At 39.3% G+C, this 14,619-nt stretch overlaps 1 protein-coding gene and 1 long non-coding RNA gene across 12 annotated transcripts in view; one reads left to right on the top strand and one right to left on the bottom strand.

Moving 5' to 3' along the window:
* The window catches only part of LOC140726856 (uncharacterized), a 72,199-nt gene extending 64,844 nt beyond the window's left edge, over nucleotides 1-7,355 (bottom strand). The window contains exons 1-3 of one of the 2 annotated variants that reach the window (XR_012098743.1): nucleotides 7,240-7,355; nucleotides 6,397-6,496; nucleotides 2,360-2,621 (exon numbers count right to left, since the gene is read on the bottom strand). This is a non-coding gene — a long non-coding RNA (uncharacterized lncRNA). Of the gene's footprint in view, nucleotides 1-2,359; nucleotides 2,622-6,396; nucleotides 6,497-7,239 lie in introns of those variants that run through there. The other variant, XR_012098742.1, reaches the window with a different exon arrangement.
* The window catches only part of atp8a2 (ATPase phospholipid transporting 8A2), a 461,717-nt gene that overhangs the window by 404,755 nt on the left and 42,343 nt on the right, over nucleotides 1-14,619 (top strand). The gene's annotated exons all lie outside the window — the stretch shown is intronic.

Raw genomic sequence — 14,619 nt, 5'->3', positions numbered from 1 at the left:
GTATTTTTTACCTTCGCTTTTTTAAAATTAATTCCTCTTCAAGGCAATGATATAAGATTTTTAATAAAGGTGATTTCTTTCATTTTGGTATGGTCATCGGGAGTTTCCAGTAATGGTGAGGTTGATGGCACTCACACTTATTAGGTTAGAGGTACAGTGAACAGTCTGTGGTATCCATGCATGTAGGCATCAGGTGTCCCAGTTCAGAGCAGACCAGCTCCTCCACAGGTTTGTCCATTGGCATCCTATCAGGAGATACAGCATTTATATGAAGGTTTGCCTGGAACTTGAGGTGGTTCCCTGGATGATTCGATAGAATAAAATACCCATAGAACATATCAGATGTTTAGAGCTTATCTATTCAAGTGTAAGAAGATTTTTAGTTTCAGGTTGCTTGACCTACAGAGTATTTCCAATGCTTTTGTTATTTCAAACATACTTCCTAGTTTAGGCTCTACATACCTCTGTAAGAATTTTTCAATCTGGTTTAAGACATTTACCCAGAAATTTGCTTGTCTTGCTCAGCCACATTTATGAAAAGTGATTTTCTTTATCCAGAGTAGAAAATGATTACACTGAATTTTAAGTTGAGTGACAGCATTTTAGAAGTTCATACTGATCAACTCAGTTTGGGAAGATCTTCCTTTAATTTATTTACTCAGTTCCTGCAGTATTGACTCCATTTGCCTCTTTGAGGTGTCTGACAGCTCCCATACCAACCAATCTGCAGACTCCCAGGGTTCGGTCAGCAACCTCAGCATAAATCACTACAGGTTGCCAGCCTCAGCTCCTCACCTGTGATTGCAGATTGTGGATTCCTGCCTCACAGTTCCTCTTCCCTACCGAAATGCTGAACACAGGGGCCAGCCCACCCCTTGCCAGACATCCTTTCCAATCCATTACTGCTCTCCCATCCCCACTATCTCATCATCCTCTACAAAACGCAGCACCTCTCTGTCAAGACTCCTTGGAGAAGTGTTGGCTTTGATCTTTTCTGCATTGGTGCAGCATGCAAACAAGGCCTGTCTTTGTGTTAGGTCAGTTCGACAGTGGATAAAGCCTCAGCTACTAACTGAATGTGCAAGTGGAAAATGCACAACCAAAACCATTGTTTCATCATTGTGTCATGACCAATAAACACACCAGCAGGTGTCAGTGAACGCCTAAGCCACAGTGTTCCTACCCTGGTCCAGTTTTATAGGCACCATACTTCATCAGAATCAGAATCGTTAAAAACTGCAGGAATGTTGTCAACAGTTGTAAGCATAGTGAACCACAAATTACTTTCAGACATTGCTGACACAAAATTTGAACCATCATTCTTGGTATAAAATCACTGGTCATCTTTTAATCCTCATTGACATTCTTATGGTGGAAGCTGTATATTTGGCAAACTACACACAGAAAATGCTGGTGGAACACACCAGGCCAGGCAGCAACTATAGGAGAAGCACTGTCAACGTTTCGGGCCGAGACCCTTCGTCAGGCCGAAACGTCGACAGTGCTTCCTATAGATACTGCCTGGCCTGCTGTGTTCCACCAGCATTTTGTGTGTGTTGTTTGAATTTCCAGCATCTGCAGATTTCCTCGTATTTGGCAAACTACTGGGAGCAAGTTATTAAGTGAGTGGAAATTATCAAATATATTCATGTCATTTTTGGAAATGTGATGAGGTTTCAGGGTCATACAGATTCTGATACCACTGTGGAGTCTGGCAAGAACTATGATGCTTTCATTGACTCGGTGTTTGAAATGCTAAGTAATATTCTGTACAGTACTTGAAAATTACACTGACAAGTTTATCATGATTAGGACTGTAGCTAAAAAGTATTTTCTACTGGTTTGGCACATTGGTTGCAGAGATACTTTTATGGAGAATAATTAAATAACTAAATTATAAATCATACCAAGCACTTCTGAATACTTTGTGCAACCTGCACGTATTTAATAATCCCAATGTAGGATTGAACATTTTCAGGATTTCAGGTATGTGATTTGTTGTAGTGCAAAATATTTCCTTTTAAAGAAGAACAAAACTGGAGCAACAGTCCATGAATTGTTTTTTATTAGTAGATTAACGTTTCGTTCTTGATACCTTTTAATCCCTTTCTGCCTAGAACTACCAGAAGAAGTGAGTTATTGCCAGCAAATTCAAACAGCTGCTGGAAACAATTTACACAGAGCTTCACCACAATAAATATCCACACAAAAGAAGCTAAGTTTCGAAAATTCTACTAAAGAGTCACTAACTACAGTGCAGCCTTCACAATATGCAGGGAGTGTTGATCATGTTTCATAGCAAAAGCATTAAACAATTCTCCTTCACAAATACTTAAGATCATTGAGCCACAGAGACCACCATTTGCCAGCATTTTATTATTTTAAACTACTTGCATTTACATTATGCCTTTGACATAATACAATGCCTTAAAACACACTATAAGGACGTTGACGAAACAAAAGCTGATAATGACAGATATTCTTCAGGCATGGTGGACTGCAGTGCAATGTCCTTTTCCAGGTGCAGCAGCTGTTTCCAGGTTGAAAATGAAATGTTTCCAGTTTTGGAGGGGGGGTCTATATGGAATGAATGTTTGATAGATGTCCTTTACATTCTGTACCTATCAGCAGTATCATAAGGAGGATACTATATCAGATCCTCTTAAATGCATCTTTAGCTTAACTTATCAGTGATACCTAAGGCCAAACTTATCATCTAGTTAAAACATCAATAAACAGATGTTAGATATTAAAGAACAGTTTATCAACTCCATAATGTTTTATTCATTAATACACAGTCTGATAGGATACTCTGCCACACAGATGAGGAATTTTGCATGTTTTGTCCTTAGCCCAAGTAAACTGACTAGAACTGCAGAACCAATGGTATGATGCTTCTGTACCACAAAGTTACAAAAATAAGTCAGGGTTTCCTTTCGGATGCAATCCAGTGAGCTTCATTGGGAAATGTGGATGTCAGGGGACGACAATAGTGGAGTCAACTGTAAAGTTCTATAAAGGCTAAACAGCCTGCTGTACCCACAATGTGAATCTGTGAGGAAGATCTAGAACTGTATCTTACACTGACGTAAGCAAAGGAAATATAAAATTAGGCAGGATAATTAAAACTGTGTTACATTCTCCTTCACAACTTGTATGAGAGGGTAACTAAACCTGCCTGATCAGCATATTGCAGTGGAGGCCTGTGTTAAGTGCTGAAATGTAACAAGGAATAAACGGAGGATTGCAGTTTGCTGCTGCCCATTTTAAAGAGTCGTTAATGTCATGTCCATTGCTAGATGTGTTTGGGCAAATGTCCCTTACCTTGAGTAGGATAGCATGAAGAATGGTTTTGGAAAAGCAAGTTTATAATAGCATCTGTACCATTAGGGCACTGGGGAGTCCTCCCTTTGCCGTCAGTACATGTTTCTTTTCTAATTTAAACACAATCTGAAGGTGGAGCATGGTGATTTTAAATAAAAAGAGGTACTGCACCTAGGTACTTGTTGTGTATTATGGGTTCTTAATTTTTTTTAAATGAAAATCAGTTTTCACCAAGTCTTGCTGAGCTTGGTTAAATATGTATTTGCTGCTGTACCACAGCCCTTCGGAATGGTACTTGTAAAAAGTAACCAGAAACTAACCAATATCAAATACCCACATCACATGGTATACATTTCTACCTAGTAAACTATCTTCAAAAACTTTGATCCAGCATACATTTTACTACTTATGAACAGTATCTTTATGTGCAGTCCGGAGGCCGGAAAGTAGTTTTCAATATGAATCTCCTATCACAGTTTAACAACTAATTGTGAATAGCATGAGTAGACCATTTAAATCTTTGATCCTTCTCCACCATTTGGTAAGAATGTGACTGATCTTCTATGGCAATATGATATATTGGTTCTTCTCATTATTTTCTGATGCATTTTATATCTAAAAATCTATTTCCCTCTTCGCCTCGGTCTCTAACATTCTGTGGCAGTGAATTCCAAAGACTTATCACACACTGACTGAAGAAGTTTCTCCTCCTCTCAGTCCTGAACATCTCATCCTGTATCTTGAGACTTAGATCCCTGGTTCTACATCCCTCAGCTTCTCCCAATATCTGCCATTCCTAGTCCTATAAGAATTCTGTATGTTTCAAAGAATCTTTGAATTCTTTGAATGGCAGCAGAGTGGTTAGTGCAATTGTGTTTCAACACCAGCAACCTGTGTTAAATTTATACCACTGTCTGTAAGGAGTTTGTACATTCTCCCTGTGACCATAGGGGTTTTCTCTGGGTGCACTGCATTCCTACCACATTCCAAAGACGTATAGGTTAGGTTAACTGGTCACACGGTTAATTGTGCGCCACTGACTCGTTGGGCCAGAAGGACCTGTTATTGTGCTGTACCTCTAAATATCATCTCTTCTTATTGTTCTAAACCCTAAGGAATGTAGACCTGTCACCTTAATCTCACATTGTGGGGCAGTCCCTGCATCCCAGGAGTCAGTCTGCTAAATCTTTCACGGGATAACATCCTGCATGTGTTGGCATATTCTTTCTTGGGTAAAGAGACCATAACCACCACTCACAATACTCCCAGGTCCTGTTGTAGGAAGACTTCATTACACCTGTATTCAACAGCTCTTGCAACGAAGATCAACATACTATTTGCCTCCATCTATGACTTTACTCACAGGTGTAGAAGTCAGAGAGGAGATGATCCACATACTGTAGTGCATAGACTATGGAACTGGCAGGTAAATATCAGCACATCTGGTCACTTCACATAATTGTTTATTTTAATATATCATTTTCAAAATTTTAAAAATTATTTATCCATTCTCTCAATTATTTTGGATTATATTGTTCTCATTTGCATAGTGATTCTGTAATTCTTGCTGAAGCTATCTTGATATAATAGACAAGGAGGAGACTTACCTGCTTTTGAGTCTCCTGTGGCATTCATCTAATCATGCACAAAATCACGTCAGCAAATCTTGAGTTAAATTATACTCTATAAAGTTAAATCTCATTGCTAATATTCATAAATATTAAAGCTATCTTCTGTGTCTAATGTTCCAAAGGCATCATAAAGTTGCTTCTGATATGGAGCAGACATTTTATCAGGCTTAATGTTCACTGCTTAAACCAGGTTCTTTCCTTGGGGTGGTATTTATGCTGAGATCATCATTGGGATCATTGGGATCATTGGGCTTCAGTGACAGGAGAAACCAAATTAAGCTTCTAGTGATGTGTCCCAAATAAAGTCAGACAGAACTCATTTTAATGTTAGTCTGATACTCTGAAGTAGTCTAGGTTCCACAGAACTGCTGTGGGATCACTGCTGGCTGCAGATGACACTTTCTGTGCCCATTTCTTCTCCACCCTAACAGACGCACAGACCCTTAACTTCATTTGCAGCTGTTACCATCAAAGCAGGTGGTCTAAACTAGGCAGAGAAAGCTGTCTCTTTTCCAAAACTTAGCCTGATTATTTAGATGGAACCAAAGCCAAATATTGAGCCAATATTATATTTCTTATTTAGAGAACGTTGCCATTATGAAAGCAAAATTGGGTGAATTTTGAACACTACATGTTTGGGTGTGTAACAAATATGGAGCCCCTCGCTTTTAAATGAATGCCTACAATATTTTCTAAAAATTGCTTGTTTGTAAAACTATACTTTGTTGTGGAATAGGATGGTCATTTTCAAGAAAGCATTTATTGACTTTTCTGATTACATTTGAAAAGATGATGCATTACTTTCCTGATAACCCACAGTTCTTTGAGATGAGTCCTCTTGTGGTGTTGTTGAGTAGGAAGATCCAGGGTTTTAAATCTTGCAACAATGTTTTTCCCATTTAGAAACTGTGCAGTTTGGATGAGAATTGGCATATAATGGTAGGTCCTGATCAGACAGGATAAGTTTATTCCTTTCCATAGATGCTACCTAACCTGTTGAGTTCCTTCAGCATTTTGTGTGTGTTAATCTGGATCTTCAGCATCTGCAGAATCTCTTGTTTATGATGGCAATTCTATTTACTTGCAGTGGTTGTTCTTATTAGTGGTTGATTGAGGTTTGGAAATTGTAGCCTTGGCAAATAATTTACAGTATATTTTGTATTTAGTACACACTACAGCAAAGTAGATGAGTGATAGAATGAGTAAATGTTTAACTTGTTTAAAACTTTAGCAGTGTCATTGATAACCAGCTGAAGATGTTCAAGCTTCGATCACCTCCATTGAGAACTCCCACAGTGATATCTGAAGCTGTCATCATTAACCTTCTAAAAATAAAACATTAAAACATTTTAACTAGGAGCCACTCAGCCCTTTGAACCTGTTCTGCAATTTATTTATTTACTTATTTACTTATTTACTTATTATATTTATTCATACCTACCTTTCACTTTCTTGCTTTTCAAGAATCTATCCATCTTTTCCTGAATCACTAAATTTGCTTCCACTTCCCTTAAGGAAGAGAGTTCCAAAGATTTTCATCCCTGGAGAGAGAGAGAAAAAAAAATCATCTGGCTTAAATGAGTGACCCTTTACTTTCAAACTGTGGTGTCTCATTCTAGATTCTTCCATGAGAGGAAACTTCCTCTTCACATCCCCCCTTCAAACTTATCGAGATCTTGTATTTCAGTTGCCCCTTCTCACAAGACCTAGCCTCTAGACTGGCTAATTTCTCCCTTTATCTCAGGCCCTCTAATCCTGGCAACATCCTTGTACATCTTCTCTAGAATCCTTCCAGCTAAACCACAGTTTTCCTGTTACCGCATGACCAAAACTGTACACACTACTCCAAAAGTGGCCTCACCAACAACTTGTACAACTGCAACGTAATGTCCCCACTCCTACATTCAGAGTACTAACTGCCTTTTTCACCACCCTGTCTACCTGTGATGCTGCTTTCAACAAATCATATACTTACACTCCTTGGTTCCTCTGTTTCATTACAATCGCTAGTATCCATAGTACGATTCCTGCACTGGTAATGACTTGCTATTTCATATTATTATTTGCAAATAAGCACTAGGACATTTTGATTCCTCTGCATCTCAGAGCTCTATGATATGTCACTTAAATGCTATGCTACTTCTTTAGTTTAACCAATGAAATGAACAGTTCGATTTCCTGTATTGCACACCATTTGCCATACCTTTGCTGATTATCCTAACCACATATTGGAACCTTGTATGTCAACTTCATAAAACTACTTTCCACTACCTTGTAATACTACCTCAAGCAAATCTTTGCTGTCCGAGTTTCCATTTCCTTCTGGCTGCTGCACGCTCTCATACAACATAAAATGGAGAAGGAGCCGGCTCACAATGTGAAATGTGTGCAGCTGAGATTTTAGACATTTGGTGCACCTGTGTTCAGTTACCCGCCCCAGGACAGCTGTTCTGTCTTAGGGATAGTTTACGGAGTCATTTGTAGGCTTATAAAGCGGACTTGTTTCTTTTACTGCATTCCATAAAACTGCATCAAGTCTTTCCCACTTCCACTCACTTCCCCGGTTTCATTATCAGTTATTTGGCTGATGATGGCATTACCACATGGAATAAAAACAAAAAACAGTCAGATGCAAGGAACGTGCCCAGATCAAATTATTCTCATTCAAGGCAGAAATTGGTAGAATTTTGTATATTAGGAGAATTACGGAAAATGGGGTTAATGCACAAACACTGGATCACAAAGTGAATCCAAATGAGCTACTACTGCTTCTATTTCTTCTGATCTTAATTCAGTTTCCGTCAGTGACCTACATAAATGCATCCTGACAGCTGTGCTGGTTTTATTGTGAAAAGGTTTTGACAGAAGTATTGAGGCTAGTAGATTGTAAAATTTGACTGTATAATGCAAAACTACCCGTTGGCTATACAGACGGGGAGAAAAATATATTTACTAAAGTGGAATATTAATTTATGATGACTTGCTAGTTTGAAACTCTGGTGCTTGCTCCAAGAATCTTTCCTGCTCCTGAATAAAAGCTGGTGTCATGTCAGGGGATATGCTGAACAGCTGGCGTATATTAAAGCTTGACTGCATGTTACAAATTCTAGCCAGCCCATACCTAATACAGTTACTGAGTAGTGAAGTTTGGAGTCTGTTGGCTGCAAGACTTATGAGAATTTTGTTTTAAGTAGCATATTGTTTCTTGTGCTGGCACTAAAGAGGCCAAATGTTCTCAATATTCCTGTACAGAATTCTTGAAATTTAAATTAGTTTAAGTAAATTTCTGAACCTGATCAGTTAGGATTTTAAAATTCCAGTAGCAAGGGTATACCTATATAAACAAAATGCCAATATTTTTGTTGTTATTCCTTCTCCTGTGATGGTATCAATTGGCATGTCTAGTAAATCGGATCCAAAAAGTCTAAATCAGATAACATTGAATAAGGTTCACAATTTTCGCATATCAAAATCCTGAAGCATGATCTTAGAGTTGTGCATTCACTCCTCTGGTATTGAACATCACTTCCCCGGTTTCATTATCAGTTATTTGGCTGATGATGGCATTACCACGTGGAATAAAATCAAAAAATTGTCAGATGCAAGGAACGTTCCCAGATCAAATTATTCTTATCAAGGCAGAGATTGGTAGAATTTTGTATATTAGGAGAATTATGGAAAATGGGGTTAGTGCACAAACACTGGATCACAAAGTGAATCCAAATTAGGGCTAAGTTCTCAAGAGGCCAATCACTACAAGGTTACTTAACATCTTGTAATTGTTTACTGATGGCTTCTCACAAATTTTCAAGCGAACCAATAGGAAACTTTGCAGTGATGAACAATGAGAGTCATCTTTAAAGAGCATCCTTAATCTCCGTATGCGAGTGCCCATAAATTTTAGATTGCTGATTACTTATATAACACAAAATGAATACCCAATTCGTTCCAATGAATTGACTTCCTAATTTTCAGTTGCAACATTCACACTAAATTGTTACACAGAGCAAATCTAACTGAACCTCTGGTGACTCCGCATCAAAATTTACCTGGTTAGCCTGCGGACAACTTTTCTTGCTGCCAGAGTAATCTTGGATTTCAAAAGCAAGGCCTGACTGGTGGTGGGGGCTTTTACTGAAGCATTATAGCAGCCTGCCCCTGAACTTTTCCTTTCAGATTTTATAATGGCAATGGCCCACCTTCAGCTTGGCATAGAATGCCAAAGTTGCCAGGGACTTCAAATATACCATCCCTGGCATTCAGAAATATTTGAGCCAGGGCCCAAATATTAATCCCAGGGCCATCCCTGGCGTTCAGAAATATTTGAGCTATTAACAAATCATTTTTAACAGAACAACACCGCCTTTAAGAATGGAGGAAAGAAAGTTGTTAACAAAATTAGTTGTTTTGGAGCAATTTTAGAGGTAGTTTGGTCACTGAACATGGAAGAGAGAGAAGTGGGAGAGGCCACTAGTCTGGTTATCTCAATATTCAGTAAAAAGTATATGAGTTCCTTAGACTTCTGTTGGAGATGAAACTAAAGAAAATGGTAGGGAAGCAATTTAAAGTAGAATTGAGAAGTTGACAGTGATGTTTGCATTCAAGAATGATCCTGGAATAATCAGTTTTTACTTACAGATAAGGACATGCCTGATGGTGATCATTGCTTCTGTATAGATCAGACAAGTGTGGGAATGAATGTCTAAGCTGCTTGTTGTTCCTTTCCTCACACTGTGGCACATCAGGCAGCACCATTACCATGTCTTTCATAGAAACATAGAAAACCTACGGCACAATACAGGCCCTTCGGCCCACAAAGCTGTGTCAAACATGTCCTTACCTTAGAAATTACCTAGGCTTACCCATAGCCCTCTATTTTTCTGAGCTCCATGTACCTGTCCAGGAGTCTCTTAAAACCCTATCATATCCGCCTCCACCATCGTTGCCGGCAGCCCATTCCACGCACTCTGCGTAAAAAAAAAATTACCCCTGACATCTCCTCTGTACCTACTTCCAAGCACCTTAAAACTGTGCCCTTTCATCCCTGGGAAAAAGCCTCTGACTATCCATACGATCAATGCCTCTCATCATCTTATACACCTCTATCAGGTCACCTCTCATTCATCGTCACTCCAAGGAGAAAAAGATGATTTCACTCAACTTATTCTCATAGGGCATGCTCCCCAATCCGGGCAACATCCTTGTAAATCTCCTCTGCACCCTTTCGATGGTTTGCACATCCTTCCTGTAGTGAGGCGACCAGAAAATTTTTGTCTTTTTTTTGATGAGCTCAACATTCAACCCAGCACAGATGGAAAGCACACAAGGAGCCTGCCAGATTCAGAGCTGAGGCCACTCGCCTTGGAACTCCGATGCAGCAAAACCACTTATGTACATTTCTATTTGTGTGACTCCAAGAGGCATTACTTAAGAGAAGGTAAAGGTCAAAACAGGAATACTGCCAGGGTATGGGAGCACTGGTTTACTGGGAATTTGAGCACCAAAGTTAGAAGTAAGGGTGCCATGGAGCAGATTGAAGGTTGCAAAAATGTATTGAATACAAGGCCAGCCCATGACAGTTGGAATTTAGAAAGTGCAGAAGCATGTAAAACCTTTTTTTCGGATGGTTAGTGCTGAAAAACAAATGTGGTTGAGAAGATATAGGTAACTGGGATGGACACCAGTACTGACAACTGAACAGAGATGCTACAGTTTGTAACAAAATCTAAAAAGATGTTGCTACTCTCATTTTTCAGTGTTGATATTCATAGAACCTGAACAGGTAATGCAACAAAAACAGAAGGGTTCGATTTTGCAGGAAAGAATGTACACAATTGCTATAAGCAATAATAAATATATTTAACTACTGAGCCATCCAAGCTAACACTGGAACCCGAATACAGTGTCTATTCTCCCTCTCGAAGGTCGGTGAAGTATTCTGTGGAGCAGCTTGGTTAGGGAACTTAGGCTGTGCAAATAGAACAAAAAAGAAGCTGAGAAAGTAAATAAATAAAAGTAATATAATCTTTAACTCCTGTACTTGGTGACTGCCTGTTTTTATGAGTGGTGCAGTGACTGGGGAAGTGAGCAGCTAAAGAAATCAGTGGTGGAAGTTTTGGGGGTGGGTCAGCAGCAGAAAACACTTCTTTGCTGGAGGAAAGTTGCGGAAGTCTTCCACACATTTTGTTAAGGAGCAAAGCAAAATTGTGAACCAGATGGATTATGTTGTATTCCTTAACAAATTTCCAATTTGCTAAAATCTGCTCGGCAGTGAAAATCAATAGGTTCCTTTTGACCAATCAGATTCTAATATGTCAAAGGTGGCTGGAAAGTGGGAGCATGGGAAAACTTGTCTCGATTATGGACAGTCTGACAAGATCTCATTGTAATCCTTATCTGCTTTCCTTCCCAGCAGTTGGCAAGCTGCCAGGTGTGAAAATCGGCAGCTGAAGGCTGCAGCTGGAAACAGTGTCTGGGAAATGGGAGGGTGGAGGGATCCAGAGAACCAGTTGAAGAGCTGAGGGAGGTGTAATCTGCACGGAGAAGATAAGAATTTCTGAGTGTTTAGGGTTTGACTGTCATAACAGACGCTGCTTTCCACTCACCTCTCTATACTCAAGTTCCAAAATCAGGTCGGAATGGTCTGCTAAAAATGATATTTATATTTCCTCTGAAGAAAATAGTCCCTTTCATGTCTTTAAGAAGCTTCAATACACTTTCAAAGCAATTAATTACTTTTGAAGCTCAGTCTTTTGCATTGATGTTATCAAACAAGGTAGTTAATTTATAACATCATAAAAGGCTTTTATACAGTATGTTTGTAACGACATTATCACTGTTGGAATGGTCAAATGTGCACAGGAAACTGAAAAGAATAGTAAGAAGTATAATTAATTAACCTGCACTCTTTTTGGTTTGTGGAGAAATGTTGACACATTTTTTGAGATCACTTGATTAGGCTCAGAACTTCAGTTTAATGCATTATGTACTTTAGCAACACTGCCTCTGGCAGAGCAGCATTCCCAAATGATAATCCAGAATAGGGGGTGCCGGAGCGGGGTTTAAGCCTGCAGAGGTGAGTGTGCTAGAGATAGCTTGTATGTATTTTGAAAAATGCATGAGATTGTTTAGAAATGTAGATGAGAGGAAGATTTCTTCCCCCTTTAGTGAAATAATACACAAGCAGATGCAGTTTGCTATATGAGATATGGATTGAAACCATTAGAAACACTGGCATGAGAGCTTTGTGTAAACATTAAATCTGCAATATTAGCCGAATGAAACAATGCCACTCATTAGATCTGGCTTGTCAGCCTTTCATTGCTGAGGATGGGTCCAGAGATCCTCTTGAGGTCTTCCTTTGTTTCTTTTTAGTGCGTACATTTGTTCAATCCCAAACAATCCTAGTGGAGGGCATTGCCTGGACGTTCAACTAATTAGTTTGGAAACATACATCTGGCTTTCTAATTACTGCTGTAGGCCTGCCAAGGCCCAAGCTGTTACCTTCATTAAATCGTACTGCTGTTTTTAAGTATAAATTCCTTATCAGAATGGTTTCTAAATTAGTATCTGACTGACCTCTTTTCATTGTTTAAGGGTACCAGCTGACAGAAATTGGCAAAAAAAAACTAATTGGCTAGGCCTAGTCAAGAACAATAAGTCTGCCTAATGTAACGAAAGGACTAATGTGTCATTCAACACCAGGCAAAACTTGTGGAAGTACCATGTATAATTACTGCAATTACCATAAGATGAAGACAATGCTTTAAATGACCCAAAGCAGAGGGGGTGCATTGTTAAAATAATAACAACACCAGGCTGCTAAAGGAACATGTATAAGGTGATTTGGAGACATCAGAGAGACTGCAAATGCTGGAAATCTGAAGCAACACACAAAATGCTGGAGCAACTCAACAGCTTGGGCAGTTTCTATGGAGGGAAATGGTTGGTTAATGTTTCAAACTGAGACCCTTCTTTAGGACTGGAAAGAAAGAGGACAGATAGCTGGCATGAGGGTGGGGGGAGGGGGAGGAGCTCGAGTTTTTATACAGGTTATCACCTGAAACATCAACTGTCCATTTCCCTTCAAAGATGCTACCAGATGCAGAGTTCCTCCAGCATTTTGTGCATTGCTAGAAGGTAGTTGTAATAGTTAGCATCACCTTTGTTTTAACTTGCTGCAAAACTGTTGTACCTAACTCAGAAAATACAATTTGATTTTAAATGAGAAGAAATTCAGTCAATCCCTTGGATTAAGCCTGCTAGTACTGAAACACAGAAGCAACAACAGATGTATTACTTTGTTAAAAAAAAGGCAAACTCTGTCTTAAGGAATACAATTTTCAAATGGCTATTTTAAAGCATTGACACAAGTATTAAACAAAATTTGGTTGTTTAATTTCCCGTACTTATAAAACTGACAGTACAGAAATGGGCCTTTCTGCCCGCCCTCTCTGTGCTGGTGATTGGGTGCCTATCCGTACTAACTCCAATTCCCAGCTAGCAGCCCAAGCCCTTTATGGCTTAGTGTTTCAAGCACTCGGTCAAATACCGCTTGAATGTTACGTTATGAGCGCACCTCCTAAAGCGGTGTGTCAAATTTCAGATACCTAATCGATGAAAAAAAATTATACAAATCCCCTCTTAAATCTCCTACCCCCTCATCTTAAATCTGTGCCCCCTCTTTATTGAGAGCTCTGTTGAGGGAAATCTATGCTAAACTGTGTCTCTAGTTCCTCAGTCAGTTTCCCCCTTGGCTGCCTTTACTGCAAGAGAGAGAAGTGCAGCCTGTCCACTCTCTCCTCATATCTGTTGCATTGTGGCCGTCACTGAAATGTTCCCACTACCTATGGACTCACTTCCAAAGACTCTTCTGTATATTGCTTATTGTTATTATTTCATTTTGTTTTTGCACAGTTTGTCTTTTGCTCACTGGTTGGACACCATGTTGGTGCGGTCTTTCATGAATTCTGTAATGGATTTAAGTCAAGTCAAGTCACTTTTATTGTCATTTCGACCATAACTGCTGGTACAGTGCACAGTAAAAACGAGACAACGTTTTTCAGGACAATGGTGCTACATGAAACAATACAAAAACTGCACTGAACTACGTAAAACAACACAGAGAAAACTACACTAGACTACAGACCTAAACTTTAGAGACTGTAGTGAATGAAAATCTCAGGAGATCAGCAGTTTCTGAGATACTCCATCCACCCTGTCTGGCACCGACAAATATTCCATGGTCAAAGTCGCTTAGATCAGATTTATTTCCCATTCTGATGTTTGGTCTGAACAACAACTGAACGTCTTGACCGCATCTGCATAGTTTTATGCATTAAGTTGCTGCCTCATGATTGGCCAATCAGATATTTGCATATTTTTAAGAAAAAGGGGTAGGCCATTTAGAATGGAGTTCAGGAAAAACTTTTTCACCCAGAGAGTTGTGGATTTATGGAATGTTCTGCCTCAGAAGGCAGTAGAGTCCAATTCTCTGGATGCTTTCAAGAAAGAGTTAGATAGAGCCCTTAAAGATAGTGGAGTCAAGGGATATGGGGAAAAGGCAGGAAAGGGGTACTGATTGTGGATGATCAGCCATGATCACATTGAATGGCGGTGCTGGCTCGAAGGGCCAAATGGCCTACTCCTGCACCTATTGTCTACT

The sequence above is a fragment of the Hemitrygon akajei genome, chromosome 4, assembly GCF_048418815.1.
Source record: "Hemitrygon akajei chromosome 4, sHemAka1.3, whole genome shotgun sequence".
Classification (NCBI taxonomy): Eukaryota; Metazoa; Chordata; class Chondrichthyes; order Myliobatiformes; family Dasyatidae; genus Hemitrygon; species Hemitrygon akajei.
Note: the sequence above shows the minus strand (reverse complement) of the source record. Positions and strands in the feature narration are given on the sequence as shown.